Source organism: Neolamprologus brichardi, chromosome 11, assembly GCF_056152115.1.
Source record: "Neolamprologus brichardi isolate AB-2024 chromosome 11, ASM5615211v1, whole genome shotgun sequence".
NCBI lineage: Eukaryota > Metazoa > Chordata > Actinopteri > Cichliformes > Cichlidae > Neolamprologus > Neolamprologus brichardi.
The window spans coordinates 19,197,356-19,213,226 of NC_142114.1; the positions used below are offsets into that span (position 1 = coordinate 19,197,356).

At 43.8% G+C, this 15,871-nt stretch overlaps 1 protein-coding gene across 4 annotated transcripts in view; it reads left to right on the top strand.

Moving 5' to 3' along the window:
- The first annotated feature begins 1,620 nt into the window (after positions 1 to 1,620).
- grik5 (glutamate receptor, ionotropic, kainate 5) overlaps positions 1,621 to 15,871 on the top strand; it is a 98,595-nt gene continuing 84,344 nt past the window's right edge. For all 4 annotated transcript variants that reach the window (XM_087848276.1, XM_087848278.1, XM_087848279.1 and 1 more), the window contains exons 1-2: positions 1,621 to 1,770; positions 4,581 to 6,639. The gene's annotated coding sequence lies outside the window, so the exon portion shown is untranslated. The remainder of the gene's footprint in view (positions 1,771 to 4,580; positions 6,640 to 15,871) is intronic.

Below are 15,871 nucleotides of genomic sequence, written 5' to 3' on the forward strand. Positions count from 1 at the left end.
TCCAGTAAAGTGGATTTCATTTAAATATGAAAAGAATTCATGAAAAATTGACACTATCAATAAGAAATAAAAAAAGCATGTTCGATGATTTATTAATTCACGACGTGAGGAGAACGATTCATGGTGGCGTGAATGATGCAGCGCTGCTCAGGTCGTCTGACCAAACTAGCTCACAGGGCTCTCTCCTTTTATTACAACCTTCATCGCAAAGTTAAAAAAACTTTATTGCAGGTTTGTCTGACGAGCCCGAGGGAATCAATAACGACAACAACAAAACAAAGAAAAAAAATACACCGGCATCGGTTGTTGTTTCGTATATTCTTAGTTAAACGCGGCGCCAGCATCACAATTTCACAATTAGTGGTTCCCCTCTCTGATTGGATCTACGCCTTCATGTGTCTGTGTGTGCACATTAGCGACATTATGTCAACATGCGCCTTTGCGTTTGAGCCGACGGGCGTGTTTACATTGTGGCGAGCTGGTGTGTGCACGTTTGTGTGTGTGTGTGTGTCACGGGGTACGAGACGAGGCGAGTGGTGCGGTCGTGTGATAGTGTTTGTCACCCCGAGCGAGCAGCCACGTCAAACTCTGTCAGGGTAGTTTTCCCCGGCCGTGGATGTAACACATCCCTCTGATTACTCTCTCTGTCTTTCTGTTGCCGTGTGTGTGAGTGTGCGTCTCATTCAGATAGTGTGCGTTTTCTTCATGACCAGCTTTTTCTTTTGCCCCCCCACATTTCAAATGCTTATCGGACAAACTGACAGTGAGAGCAAAGAGAGAGAATGGAGGGGTGATGGGTTTTTTATTTTTGATATCCATCTTTGAGAAAAAATACCTAGGAGGGAGAGAGAGTGTGTAGAGGAGTGGGTGTTGGGAAGGAGGAGGGAGGGTGAGGAGAGAGTAGGAGGGTGCAGAGAGGGACAGAGAGAGAGCTAGCTGATTAGATTGGAGAAAGCCAAGGAGGTACGGGTATACTATTGAGCAAGGGGAGAGGCAGAGGGGAGGGTGACTAAGTGAATGCAGTTTGCCGTCGCGTGTCGCCGTATCGCAGCGAAGTCCACTGGCAGGCGGACGGATCGGACCCGAATCAACAAATGGAGACAGAAAAACTGGATGTATACTGCATGTGAGGAGAAACCAAGGGAGGATATAGAGTCTGCCTTAACATCCTTTTATCTTTGCATCTAATACTACTGTGAGGAACCCACAGGGAGGGAAAGAAAAACAGCGGACAACTCATTTTTCCTCTAACACGTCTGTGAAGCAGAGGAGCTGTGAATAGAGTGAGCTGTGGGACTCGCTGGGATTTCTGAATATAAGCTCAGTAAGTATTTGTATAGGCTGTGTAAAGGCACTGTATGAGTGTGTGTGTATATGTGTGTGTGTGGACTGATGCCTCAGCTTTGTGCGCTGCCTCTGATGTTTTTTCCTCATAAGAAAAAGGCGACTATAAGGAGCGCTGGGAGGGAATTTAAATCCAGTTGTGCCGCTGCAGTGTTTCCCTTTATTGTCACATGTTGTTGGCGTCACTGAACTGCTTTTCTTTTCTAATTTAAACAACTACCCCAGACTTGACTCTGTGTGCTGTTTGTGCCTTTTCCTCCTCAGTTGCCGGTGTGTGTATGTGTGTGTGTGTGTGAGAGAGAGAGCTGATAATAGCAGCTCCATTGGTATTCAGCGGAGGGAGCTCCAGGATCTCGCTGCGCCTTTCCCCAGGATGGGATCACAGAGCAGGGATTGTGCTTGCCTGTGGAGAGCCCGCTGAAATGGGTGAGTGTCCATCCCTCTCCTTTTTTTCCCCTCCTCTTTTCATTCTCTTTCACCTCTTAGTTGATTGTTTCATAAATATATATTTATATATGTGTATGGCTTCAGTCTGCAGTTATATACAGAGCATTTTCATTCCTGATGGGCCCCCCTTCATTTCCTTGTGTCTCACCCACTCACCCTGTCCAGCCCCACCTGTTTCCCTCCATCACTCCTTCCATCCTCCTTTTCTTTTACCTCCCCCCAAACGCCTCAGGGCATAAGCCGTCCTATCCAGTTTTAATGGATATAGACAAAATCTGAATGGCTCAATCCATTTTGCTGCCTGTCTCCCCCCTCTCTTTGCCTCCTTTTCCATCTTCCCCTTTTTGGCTGTGTCACCCATCCCCCCCCCCCTTCTTACTTCCATCCCTCTCTTGGTCTCTTTGGGCTCCTCAATACATTCTGTTTGATTTTAGACACACTGAGGACGCTCTGAGACTCTTTCCTGACAAAGGAAATGAATAAAGATGCTGTGGATGTGTTTGTGTGTGTGGAAGGGCTGCTATTTCTGTGTCCGTGTCAATCTTTTTTTTTTTTCCCCACTCAGAGGGAGCAGAGGTTTGTGCTCAGCCTCAGTGTGAAGGACTGGAGGAACAGAAGGTTATGAAGTAGATCGGTGTATATAATAGCTTCTGGCATGACAGCTGTGACACATATGTACATGCACAGACACACAATGTCACTCTTTTTACACGCACCTCCGTCTTTGCACTCCTCGCTGACATACCTTCTGCCCACCATTTCGCACCCACCTACGTCTTTTCACACCTGCGACACCTTAGCATGCTTAAGGTGCCAACAAAGGCTGGACCTACACACACATACACACGCACACAATAGAAAACACTGAGCACTAACCTCACCGTGCTTAGTCTCATCTTAAATGGTCCTTGGAGAATATCGCTGTCACGGGAGGGTCGTATATATCCAACAGAAGTATTGATTGGAGCTGATAAGCTGAATGGCCTCGAATGTTTCACTGTAAATCGGCCATCACCCACCTCACTGGAGTCACTAAACTTATTTAACGATTTTACTCTGTTAAAAGAGATGATATTACTGCAGGGCTCTGAAATGACTTTTTCCCTTTTTTCCTTTTTCCTCTGTACTTTTCTGACTTAAGAAGAGATCCATCACTCGACTCAGAGCGGCAAGCTTTTTTTGATTAGGATTCAGAAAGGACTTTATCATATTCAACAGGTGCAAACTGTTGCATAGTAACAGAGTCGAGACTACCTGTTGGGTAAGATTTGACATTGCGCCTCTATTTTTAGAATTGGGTCATCTGTTTGACAAAAGGTAGTGTGATTTATTAGGAAATGAAAAATAGAAACTCAGCAGGCATCCAAGTCTGTCTAAGCTCGGGCCATCTGTCATCTGCATGCATACCTGTCTACCTGGAGCGGGGTTAATTTAGAGGGATTTATGAATGCGTTTTGCCACAACATGAACTGATACATAGATAATATGTGTCGCTATTTGGAAACTGTACCAAAGTATGACTCACAAAAGGTTCATTGTTTTGTTTGCATTACATTAAATGCAAGAGAGCACAATGAAATGCAAATAGCGTGACCTGTCAGGTCTAAAGTGACAGTACCGAATATGACGCAGCTCTCTGCATGACATTTCAATCCAAATCTCAGTATGTTATAGACAAGAGCAAAATATTTTTACATTTACTGAAGAGGTTCTCCTCATTTCTTTTGCACCAAAACACAACTGAAAAGTGTTAATGTTGTTTCAACTGCAGAGGAATAAACTGTTTTATGCGTCTTTACCACTGTAACGTCAAGAGTATCACACTCGATACGTGAGTTTTTGTGATGTTTCGAGACTTTTTTCCCCCCCCTGGAAAAAAAAACTTAAATAAATTGCATGATACATTTTTAAGCAATAAACTGCAAAAATGACAGATTTAGCAAATATGATACATATTAAAACTCATTTGCAAATTAATATATATTTTTTTCGTCAGCAATAACAGCAATAACTACTCTTTTTTTTTTCAAAAAAATTGAATTTTCTGGCAATTATTTAATGGTTCAGGTTTTAAAAGGTTAAATAAAAATGAGCATAAAGTTATTTTTTAAAATATCTAAGATATTTGTCTCTCTTCTGTCTTGTTCATTTGAATGTGTCTTATTTTAATATTTGAATCAATTTTGTGTAAATATATCCTCAAGGTATTGTTTTCATCCATTGTGTCAAACAGATAATCCATCTTAGCATTACATCTCACATGATTTTGTGTTATTGCTATAATAGAAGAAAAGTTGTGTTTTTCAGCTAAAAACGACACTTTTTATTAAAATGTGACATCTAGTCTGGACCAACTAGTTATGTCTTGTGCCTTTGTTGCACCTGATGCAGCCTGTGGAGCCTGTGGTGAACAGACACCTTGGATTCTGAAGAGAAAGAGTAAAAATGATTGCATGAAAGAAGTTAGAGGTGAAGATCTGAAATTGGATAGAGGGAATAAAAGTGAGATGGGGATGGCGAGAGCGTTTGAAGATGAGCTTGTTGGGAGAGAGTGAAAGCCTCAAATCATAGAGTGAGTGGAGAGGAGGTCGGCACAAACAAGCAGCAAAGTCGTGGAAGAGTGACAAGGACGGAATAGACAGCAGGACGACAGGCAGGGTGGAGAGTGGCGAGGAGGAGAATGACATGCGCGATAAGGAAGAGTGACACAAATGTCACCATGCTAACCTTTCATGCACTCTCCCTCTCTCCTCTCTTCTGCTTTTCCTCCTTTCTTTCTCTCCTTCTAGATCTGAAGCCTTGCAGAGATGGGCACCAAATGGACAGCATGGAAGCCAACATCCACCCTCCAGCGACCAGCTTTCCACAGCTAACTGCCTCCACCATCTCCTGCCATCAGCTCGAACCATCCGAGCGAGGGCTGAGTCTGCAGAGTTGAGCCTGGACCAGCCGTCTACCGAAAGCAGAGATAAGCAGAGGGCGACAGGCCTCGGAGGAGTCAACGCGCAACAAGCCAGTCGGCGTGTTGAGCGCACAATTGAGCTTCTTGGACTTCATCTAAAATGAAATAGGCTGCAGTGATGCTTGAGCAATGGTACAGAGCTTTTGGATATGTCCGGATTTATCAACCGGATATATTTTTGAGATTACGACACTTTGGTGCACACCTCAGAGCTCAGCCACTTTTTCCAGATTGGCTTGTGGGCAAAAGCGAGTAATTGAAAATCCCCCCTCGAGAGGCGCTCTGTTTTGATTTGTTGCGGGGGAGGAGGGCCTATCATTATTGTTTTTTTTCTTCTTCTTCTTATTTTTTTTGTGGAACAATTTCCAAAACACCCGGCTTTTATCCCACAAATTTCCCCCAGTTTCTCTCACATTGTGGAGAAGTACATTATGAAGCAGTACCATTCTTCTTCATCCTCCCTCAGTGACGGAGAGAGAGGAGGGACAGACTGTCCAGAATAGATAACGAGCAAGGAGACTGGCACCGAGGAGAGGAGAAGGAGAACAAAAAAAAAAGGAAGAAGGAGAAGAAGCAGAAAACGGAGAAACAGGTGGAAAAAGAAAGAGAAGGAAGCCGACAGAGGGGGAAGAAAAAAAGCAGGGACAGCGAGAAAATAAAGGACAGAATTAACTAGGATTGCACAGAATCTTTTTGGAGACTCTTTGTAATTCGTGTTGAGGCTAGTTAGCGCAATGGATAGGGGAGGGGTTCAGGATTTACACTGGGGAGGGGGGGGGGACTTGAGCAGGAGACTAGAATGATGTCCCGCCTGCACCTGCCTGGTCTGTATCTCAGTGTTTGGGAGGAAGACAGGCTGAAAGATGGCCTGGTAAACAGACAGCTGTATTGAATGACAGACAAGCTCTGAGTCTGGTGAGATAGACAGACAGACAGGAAGACGGGTACACAGCCCAAGTGTCAGGCAGAGAGCCAGGCAGACATCCAGCGCCGGCACAGTAGACGGCGCGCAAATCATTGTCATTCTGTGCAGAGCGTGAGAGGAAGGCAGAGAGCAGGAAAGAAAGCAGAAGAGCATCCTGGTGGTTGTAGCTTCTGGAGAATCTCAGTCAGTGCTGTGGCAAGCTCATGCACTAAAAAAACCCAAACAAGCAGTGAGGGAGGGAGGGGGGGGGCTGTTACTAGAAGGGAAATACAGGTTGGGGAGAGGGAGAGCGAGAGGGACGGAGGTAAAGAAACAGAGGGAGAGAGCAGGTGTCGGAAATCCTCCCCTTCATCTGCTTGTCATTTACTCCTTTATGCTCTCTCGTCGTCTGCCGAGGTGATTGGTTTTCTGTTACCGCCGTTCCTCTGCTTACGGGCCCACTGCAATCCCGAGGAAAACGAGAGGTGGGCAGACAGAGGCAACCAGAATAAGACAGCAAAAAAAAAGAAAAAAGGAAAAGGTGGAGCCTTTTCTGATTGACTCATTTTCACCTGTTCCTTTTGTTATTTGTCGAGGTGGGCTCTTGTTATTTTTGTGTTTGCTTTTATTTAAAAGTCAGAGATAGAAAGAAGAAAAACACACCTGCCCAATCGATCCCCCGTACATCCTCTTTGTACACAAACTTCTTTTTCCACCAATTGTTGATTTCTTGCCTTGCCTATCGGGATTATTTTCTCTTCTCAGTATAAACACGGGATTGCTCCAGATTCCTCCTGAATGTCCTCACACCCACTGACACAGTGTGAACTCCTCTGACTCCCCCCACGCCCCCCCCACCACCACCCTTCACCCCCTTGGCTGAAGCGCTAAAACTCTGTGGTCTCAGATCTCAGTGCCTGTGTTGACTCACTACTACAGTGATAATATGGCACGGCGCTTCTGATACCGTCTGATTCATTCTGTAAGTAGGACCCTCTCTTTCTACGCGTGTACGTCTCCACATGTGTGGCGCATGTCATTAGCATGTTTTTTAGCTTGTGCATGCAGAAGCGCAGAAGTGGCGTGTCTCTCTGCAGTGTTGGTTTTATGGTGTCTTCACAGCGGATTTGCTTTCCTGTGCTTCCTCTGCCCCAGGCGGTTTGTGTGTGTGTGTATGTGTGTGTTTGTGTGTGTCTGCCAAAGAAAGAGATTTTGATCTTACAGCCAAGCTTACAACAGCATCAGAGTGGTGTCAGAATGAGGCGAACAGGGTGTCTTTCCCTGTGTGTGTGTGTGTATGTGTGTGTGTATACTCCTACATTTTAGTCCTGAGGTTAATTTGAACTAATTAATGGTGAGTTTTTTGTTTTTTTTTGCTTCTTGGAGCACTTTTTGGTTCTGTGTCAGTGTACTTATATTCATTAGGGTGAGAAAAGGAGGTGGTGAGGAAAAGGGATGGGGGGCTAAAACCGAAGAGGGTGAACCAGCTAATGAGAATGACTCTGATTCCCTGACTAGTTCTTTGTTGCCTCCATTTCACGTCTAATGCCCTGAGCGTTGCACTCCGGCTGCATATCATTTCAGCCTCCTTTTATCTCCCTATGTGTTGCTTGGATGAAACTCCATACCGAAACCCAGCCTCTGCAATGTCCTGCATATTACTAAGCCCATCTATCTCCACGGACACATCCACATCTTTATACACTCCCACAGTCACCAGGCCTCGCACCGGGAGACGCTCAATCAAGATAGTCCCTTCAAACAGACCAATGAACTGTGAATAACGCCATTACACAAACTCCCAGCTCAGAGCGTTACAGAGACAGAAAGATTGGGAGGGTGAAAAAAAACAGAGAGAGACGGAGAGGGAGACAGAGAATAAAAAAGCTTTCTGGAAATAGAAGAGCAAGAGCAGAAGGAAAATGAGGAGGGAGACAGAGAGTGTGAGACAGAAAGCAACAGAGAGGACGACACGGGGAAGGGAGGGTGAGAAACGGGGAGGGATGAGGGAGCGTGTGGGTCTGGAGGGGCCGCAGAGCAGGAAAAGACCTCTGCTCCATGGGAGCGCTCTGATGGGCTTAGCAAGGCCCTCGCTTTGTTCACAGTGTTGGTCAGCCTCTCAGAATTAAGATTACTAAATAATACGATTACTGCAGCTGCACACTGATAACACGCCGCTGCCGATCCCCTTTGTCACTGTCAGAAAACCCAGAGAAGAGGGGAGGAGTGGCATGTGATGGCATCAAAGGCATGAAAGTACTGACTACATTAGCGAATCACAAGAGCTCCGGCTTCTCAATATGGCTCGCCGCTGAGGCAAATTGGGAAGAGTTGGTGTGACTTTTATGTGGCATGTGGTCATACAGAGGGGAAAAAACTAACCTCAGTCCAGGTGTTTTCTCTTTAAATATATGGATGCTGCCATTACATCTTTTCCTTATCTCTCCTCTGCTTGTTAATGATGCTCTTTTAGATTCAAATGTATTAAAAAAAACAAAACAAAACATGAACAGGGAAACCTCTGTGTTTGCAACCTCCTGGCAAATGTGTACATAGAAGCCAAGAATCTCGCGGTGAGACATGTGCCCCTTATCTTGGTGTTTTACGCCGCATCCTCTGCGTGGGCTATTTGTTTTATGTTTCTGTGCTTGACAGCTTTGACACAGATCCCTGCCAAGTTGACCTTGCACTTTGAAGTGTAATAAACAGCTGAATTCCGGGGCATCGATACATGTTCTTCTAGTAGCTGATAAATGGCCTGCTACCCCATGGGAAAGGGGGGAGGGAGGGAAACAAGCAGGCAGCAGAAACCTCTGTCCACTCCTGCTCAGCGGAAGTAAAGTACAACTGTCTGAAACCCACAGCTCCCAGAGTGGTGAGCTAATATCAGGGCTGGGCTGGACGCGACCCCCCTCCTATGAGATATGAAGTATTTCCACTGTCCTCTCAGCGGGGGCAACCATTTGCCTGCAGAGCTGAAGATTAGCTCGGAGCAGGAAAAAGAAAAGACACATTTAGCATGTGCTAGTGTATCACAGGAGTAACAAATAACAAACCAGAGCTGAGGGCGCAAAACGAGATCAATGAAATATGACACACAGCACAAACACGCGGCTCAAAAACGTCCCTAAACCAACTTGGCAAGCGTTCAGTTCAGTTTCTGTTCCTGCGTGGCACGTTTGTCATCTAGCTGAGGTTTCATGTGCGTGTCTTGTGTTTTTGCTTCACTGACATTAGATGAACTCTGACCCCAGGCCCTCTGCAGCTCTGCTCCATGGTCACAAAGTAACTGGGTGACTCACACTGTAGAACCAGTCAAAGAGCATCCGTGCTGGATTATGTGCGCTCTGCTCGTCGAGCACAGACTTGCAGAAACAGAAAAGCAATATGGAGATGATGTGCCAAATTATTAGCTACGTGTTTGTGACATTTAATCTTTTTAAGTGCTTCTCACAGCAGCAGCGTTCGGTGTCGCTGCGGCGCTCCCCAATCATTTCACTCGGCTTTGTCTAAATTGTGGCAGAAGTGTGCATGGTTCACGAGACAGCCTTTTACAGCGAATTTCCCGTTGCCCTGCTTTGTACCAGTCGGGCCCTTTCAGATCACTGATCCAATCCTCCCTCTGGGTTACATTTTTCTAATTGCTGGCGCACATTTTTATTTTGTGATTCCACTTTCGATAGCGTTTGAGAATATCTTTCACTTGTGTTGTGCTGTTCAGGCCAAAACATATTTTCACATTGTTCGCATTATCATTCATTTTTCAGTTCTTCAGTGGGAACAGCTGTTCTCTCTTTAGCTTAGCTGGATTGTAGCAGGGAATGAGATTCATTTCTGGTGGTGGAGCAAGAACAGATCATTATCAGACTGTTATCACTGCTGAATCAATATTTTGGGACTGTGGCTGTCTCTTGGATGGCCGTTTACTCCTAAAGGGCCTCACGCAGCTGCCGCTCTAAGGTGAACTGGGTTAATTTGGGATATGAGATCTCTTCAAATACTGATGAGCCCTCCAGTTTCTTCTGTAGTGCAATGTTTACCTAGCAGTTTGTCCAGGCCTGCTTGCTTCAGGCTAGCTGGCCTCGAGGGATGAATTGAGGAAGTGAATGAATGTGTATGTGCGAAGAAGGTGACAAGAAATGGACATCGGGACACGCATGCCTTTTCCATAATGTGCTCCCGGCTGGGCCGTTTGGCTGGCCATAAAGTGAATGCTGCTAATGGCCTTTCAGTTAATGGAGTCATTAAGATGGGATTGCGAGAAGATAAAAGCAATGTGTGTAATGTGCTTGAACTGGGATAGAAGTGTGATCATTTGTATATGTGTGCTGTTACTGTAAGCGTTTTGTGCATTTCTGGTTATTTGGTGCTTTAGTACCTGCGACAGTAAGATGGCACTTACTCTTTCCTGCATTAGCATTAGTAGAAAAGGTCAGTATTCTATCAGCGTAATTGTAATACGGTCTGAGGGGCTCAGGTGATCAGTCTTGACCCGACCTGTCCTAATCAGCAGGCTGGTGGAGGCTCAGTGAGTCACAACTGTGATGTTTTACTGGCGATTGCTGCTGCCTTGCATGAGCGTCTGAGTGACAAAAGGGGGATAAATCTAATTTAAAGTCGTTCAAGGAGAATGTGCAACGATGGAGAAAGGCATTTTGGGTCGAGTTGCGTGCAGTTTTCATGGTGGCGCGGCTGCTCATTATGTCAGTTTCTTGATTTTAACCAGAGGGAAAGCTTGTGTCACCGTGCCCGTCATTTTTTTAGGCTTCAGCTGTAGATGTTCCAGCTTGCCTCGTGCGCTGTTTGCATTCAATTAAATGAAGGCTGGGAATGTTTCACAATAAGGTCACCGTAAGTGTCGGTATAAATGAATTAAAGTGAAGCAGAAAACTTGATCTAATAAGACAGGCATGAGTAGCTTCACTCGATAAATTTCAGAATGACATCCTGTTTTTTTTTTTTTTTTGGGGGGGGGGGGGGGTTTAACCTAAAATTCAGGTGTATGTTTCACTGCACAGCTTATAAATATCCAACACTAACAAGTTGTTGCCAGCCTCGGGGGTATTACCCATATTTATCTGTCTGATGGTGTCAGTCTATCTATCAGGAGATCAGAAAATAAATTTCAGGGTGAAGGAGCTCACCTTTTAATCTAATCAGCTGGTAAGCAGGCAAAGCCCGCAGCTGGAAAATGGAGTCTCAGCTGAGAATATCATCCTGCAATCACCGATCAAACCTGTCTGAATACCCCTAAGGAGGCCTGAGGGGGTCATGCTTCAGAATGCATAAAGCTGATTTAATTTTATTTAGGGATCGGCTTATAAGAGCATACTTTAGCAATTATCATTCGGATGACAGACAAAAGTACAAACAGGTGGACTGATATATGTGTATCTGTTTTTGTTTGTCAGTGTGACTACAGAAGAGAAGTGTCTTTTAATCCAGTATGAGCTGAACCCTCTGAAAGCATTCTTGAATTCTTCCGTTCAGCTGCTCTGACACATTTCCACATAACTGCTTTTGAGTGTAAGATTGTTGAAAAGTCATTCAGGTAATAGCGGTGTCATCCTCGGTCTGGTAAGTCTGTTTCACATTTTAATGTTTCGCTGCTGCTGCTGTTGAGAAGACGCTCGCCTGACGCTGCATTAATGGCACTGATCATCAACGTCATATCTACACGTGTAGTATAGCTCGCTTAGATCGTATAATATTGAAACTTACTTGAACAGAAAAGATAACACTGGCGTTTTTGAAGAGAGAATATGTAGTATTTTCAAGTTTGATACATTTACTACACTCCATGGGTACACCTCAACTATGCTGGGTAGGACCGCCCTTTTGTGGCATCAATTTAACGAGATGCTGCAGACTTTCCTCAGAGATTTTGGCCTGTATGAACTTGATAGCATCACACAGTTGCTGCTGATTTTCTGGCTGCACATCCATGATGTGAGTCTGTCGTTCCAGCGTTTCCTAAAAGTGCTCTGTAGGATTGAGATGTGGTGACTGTGGACACTTTGAGCACAGTGAACTCATTGTCATGTTCAAGAAACCAGTTTGAGATGATTTGAGCTTTGTGACATGGTGTGTTATCCTGCTGGAAGCAGCAGGAGGTGGGTACACTGTGGTCATAAATGATCAGCAGCAGTATTCAGAAAGGCTGTGGCGTGTAAACGATGCTCAGCTAGTACTCGGAGCTCAAAATGTGCCAAGAAAAAAATCCCCCATGTCATTACACCACCATCCCCAGCCTGAGCTGTTGATACAAGACAGGATGAATCCACGCTTTCATGTTGTTTACACCCAATTCTGACCCCACCAGCTAAGTGTTGCAGCAGAAATTGAGACTCATTAGAGCATGCCGTGTTTTTCTTATCTTCTGTTGCCCAAAGTTGGTGAACTCGTGTGAATTCTAGCCTCAGCTTCCTGCTCATAGCTGACAGAAAAAGCAGCACCCGGAGTGCTCTTCTGCTGCTGCAGTCGATGTGTTGTCCATTCAGAGATGCTCTTCTGCATACCTTGGTTTTAACGAGTGGTTATTTGACTCTTCAGCCAGAGAACTGGATATTTTCTCTATTTTCACTCTTGTTCTCTCTCTGTCATCAACTACCACGTCACATTCTTAGTTATTAAAATCACTTTTCCCCCCCATTCTAATGCTCTGTTTGAACTTCAGCAGGTCGTCTTGATCATGTCTACATGCCTAAATGCATTGAGCTGCTTTCCTGTGTTTGGCTGATTTGTATTATATTTGTATTAACAAGCAGCCAAACAGATGTACCTGTGGCCCATGAGTGTATATCTGTCCTTCTATAAACATTATCACAACTGTCAGTCATATCTTTGGCTAACTCATACTATAATCATATGGGACATTTGCAGGTACTCTACTCTGACACCTGTTATAGTCCTACATTTTCAATTTGAAAAAAGATATAGAACATGGCACCTTTCTTTAGTAATATCTTTGAGATAAATCTGTTGTATGTGTGACACTGAAATGTAACATAACTTTATTGTGCTTATGACATTTTCAAATTGGTCCGATTTCCAGCAAATACAGTAACTGACGATTTTTATCTCCTCTGCTAGACCACCTTTACTTTCCCAAGCCCCCTGATTTCCCCACCATTTACATGTTGTGAAACACACATTAGAAAGACAAGAAGTCGACTCTTCTTCTCATTCCTGAAATGTAGGGAAAGGCTAAATTTCATCACTACTTATATATTTTGCTTTGTGTCGTTTTTCCTCAACACTGGTATTTTGGGATTGTGAGTCAAGAGCCTGTAATCAGCTCCACCAATCAGGAGTATTAACATGCCAGTCAGTTCCAGCTGCCTCTGTCCAAATGGTGATGCAGCAGTTGATTGTGGGCTATTGCCTGAATTTAAACTGCTGCAGATTTAATTGTCCCAGCGAAACGTAAATACTCCAAATGGGCTCATATCGTGTAATCATAATGGAATTTAAAAACATACAGCATATGTGGTCATTTAAGTCGTGTTTTTTTTATGGACTTTAATTTTCTGCAAACGTGCGGTGCGTCTGGAAAATTTTGGCACTCACTTTTCTGCTGAGTCAAATAATTGGCTGTGATGACAACCCGGAGCTGTTGGCCCCTGCTGCAACCAGATACAGCAAAGTGTCATTAAACAGTACAATATTATCTGCATCATCGCCTTTTTGAGGCATAACTTTCAGATGAGCTTGGATGTAAAGTGGTAGCCTGTGAATAGTGTAATTTCATACACCCAGGGAAGGAAGTGTTGACTATAATTAAGCTCATATGGAGGTGTGCGTGACGAGAAGTGAAGATGCTTTGCTATAGAAAAGAAACTCTTTAAACAATTTGACACCTTCCTTGAAGCAGCAGTTTTCTACTTCGCTTAAGCTAAACAATCGCGGCACATTATCCGAGAGGCTCGGTAAAAAAAGCGAAAAACAAATTGTGTCTCTCTGGTTCAGTGGTACTTGATGTAATCTGCTGTGGTGTTTGACCAGTTCTCTTCCAAATCATCACTCGCACAGGAATCAGAGACTGAAGACTCCAGTAATTTGTCATTTTCTCACTGCTGGAGTGACTTTTAACCCAAGCCAGGAAAAGTTATAGTAAGCGTATAGTATTTCTCATTATACATGAACATTTGCCCGCTCGAGTGCGAGTACAGCTTGTGTATACATACCGTGTTTGTACTGTACGTGCGGCGTGAATGTTGTGTAGGTGTTTTCTCCGTCTGTGTCGAGATGAGAGCCGCGTTGTGCTACCCGTGTGTGTGTTTACGATGTTCTTGATGTTGGATTGAAAACACGATGAAAGCCGGGGGACGGGAGGGGCGCGTGTGTTTCATGCATTCTGCCAGTGTCATGGTTCGCGTTGGTGTGCGGTGGATGCCAGAATCAATGTATTTCACGCAAGCAGAGATGTGGTCATGCTGAGAAGCACAAAGAGCTTCAGACTGCTCATGAGACAGTCTTTGATCCAAAGTAAAACAGACTGAGAGAGCACATACTGTACCCTGCTGATCCGCACAGGCGATACCAGCATATTAGCACCTGCAGTCAGCCTCAGTTCTGCTGCTGGCGGGTCCGTCGTGGAAAGTCAGCAAGAAAGTTTAGAATACAAAACGTTGTGTGTTTTACTTTAAACATTTCCAGGTTCAAACTGCTGAACAGTAGGTATTAATGAGAAAATTAATGATTAGGAATAGACTGTAGGAATTAAATGCCAGATGCTCACTGACTTTTTTAATTTAGTGATATCTTATTTTCCAGTTACTGATTGTTGAGACTTAGGAGCAACAGAAACAAGCTTGAAACACACACGAGAAAGCAGATTACATTGAAGGAGTTTAAAGTTCTGATTCAATCATTACACTTTACCTTATTCTACCCACAAGTGTTTTATGCGAGCAAGTTTTAATATTGTTTATTTAATCTGTTTTTTGTTTCTGTGTGTCTGTGTTGCTGCCCTCTTGGCTACCTCTCCCTTGTAAAAGAGAGATTTAATCTCAGTGGTACTAACCTGATTAGATAAAGGTTAAATAGAAAATTAAAAAATGAAAACAATCATATTAAGCAGTCATATATTTTTCTGTTGGACTGTAAATCTGGTATTCACTCTTTTTTCACTCATGTTTTTGGCCTTCACAAACTCCTGAGGGAGCTGTGTGGCTCTTTAGCTGCCAAATGATCCGTTATGCTCACTAGCTAGTCACTAACAATGTGCCATCAGTTTCTTGGTACTGAGCAGGTAGCATCCAGGTTTGTGCTGTAAACAGCTGCCCGCTGTGTCTGGAAGTAATGCTGATGAAAACGGTGATGGTAAACGAAAGTGATGAAGCAGAAGCAATGAACTGAAAGATGCTTAAATGCTCCTTAGGGCTGAAGTGACCAGCAGAGTCACGGGATAATTGTCTGAATCTGCATGTGGAGCTGTCTTTCTAAAACTCACTGCTTATTAAGTACACTTTGCTCGTACCGAGTGGACCTAAATCCTAATAATTGGACCTAATTCTTTACGCTACTCAATTGAGAGCTGGTGACTGTGGAGGCCGTTTTAGTACAGTGAACTAATTATCAGGTTCATAAAAAACATGAATTCTGTTTGCTATTTGACTAATCGACAATGATAGATTTGTAAAATATTTCTGTTTTCCTGTTTTTCCACATTTCGCAGTGGCGACAGTGGGTTAATGCTCACATTGTTAACAGGAATGTGCAGAGTAATGTTCTGTAAAGAAGAAGAGCTTCGAGGTAAATTTAAATGAGTCTTTCTGTTCTGAAATGGCTAATCACCCCCCCCCCCCCTTTAAAAGCTCCAACATAATGATCAATGGTGTCATTTAATTATCAGTAATTGCAGCATGTTTAAGTTATAGTTACAGTACTCATGCTTGCCTAAAGTCATAAAATGCTGCCATAACAACCTGGTAATTCATGAAAACATTTAATAAGCACTGTAATCAATTAACTTTAATCAAGTAGTGATATGAACTGACAACTAAAGCTGTAAAGTAGTTTACAGTATTGTATATTCAATTCAGTTCAGTTTTATTTACATAGTTGGTGACAGTGGGAAGGAAAAACTCTTTTTAACAGGAAGAAACATCTTTTAAAAGCAGCTCAGGGAGGGGCTGTGACCGGTTCAGGATGAGGGGAGGAGGTCAAAAGACACACATACAGAATAAAATAACTCATGTGTATATACTGTA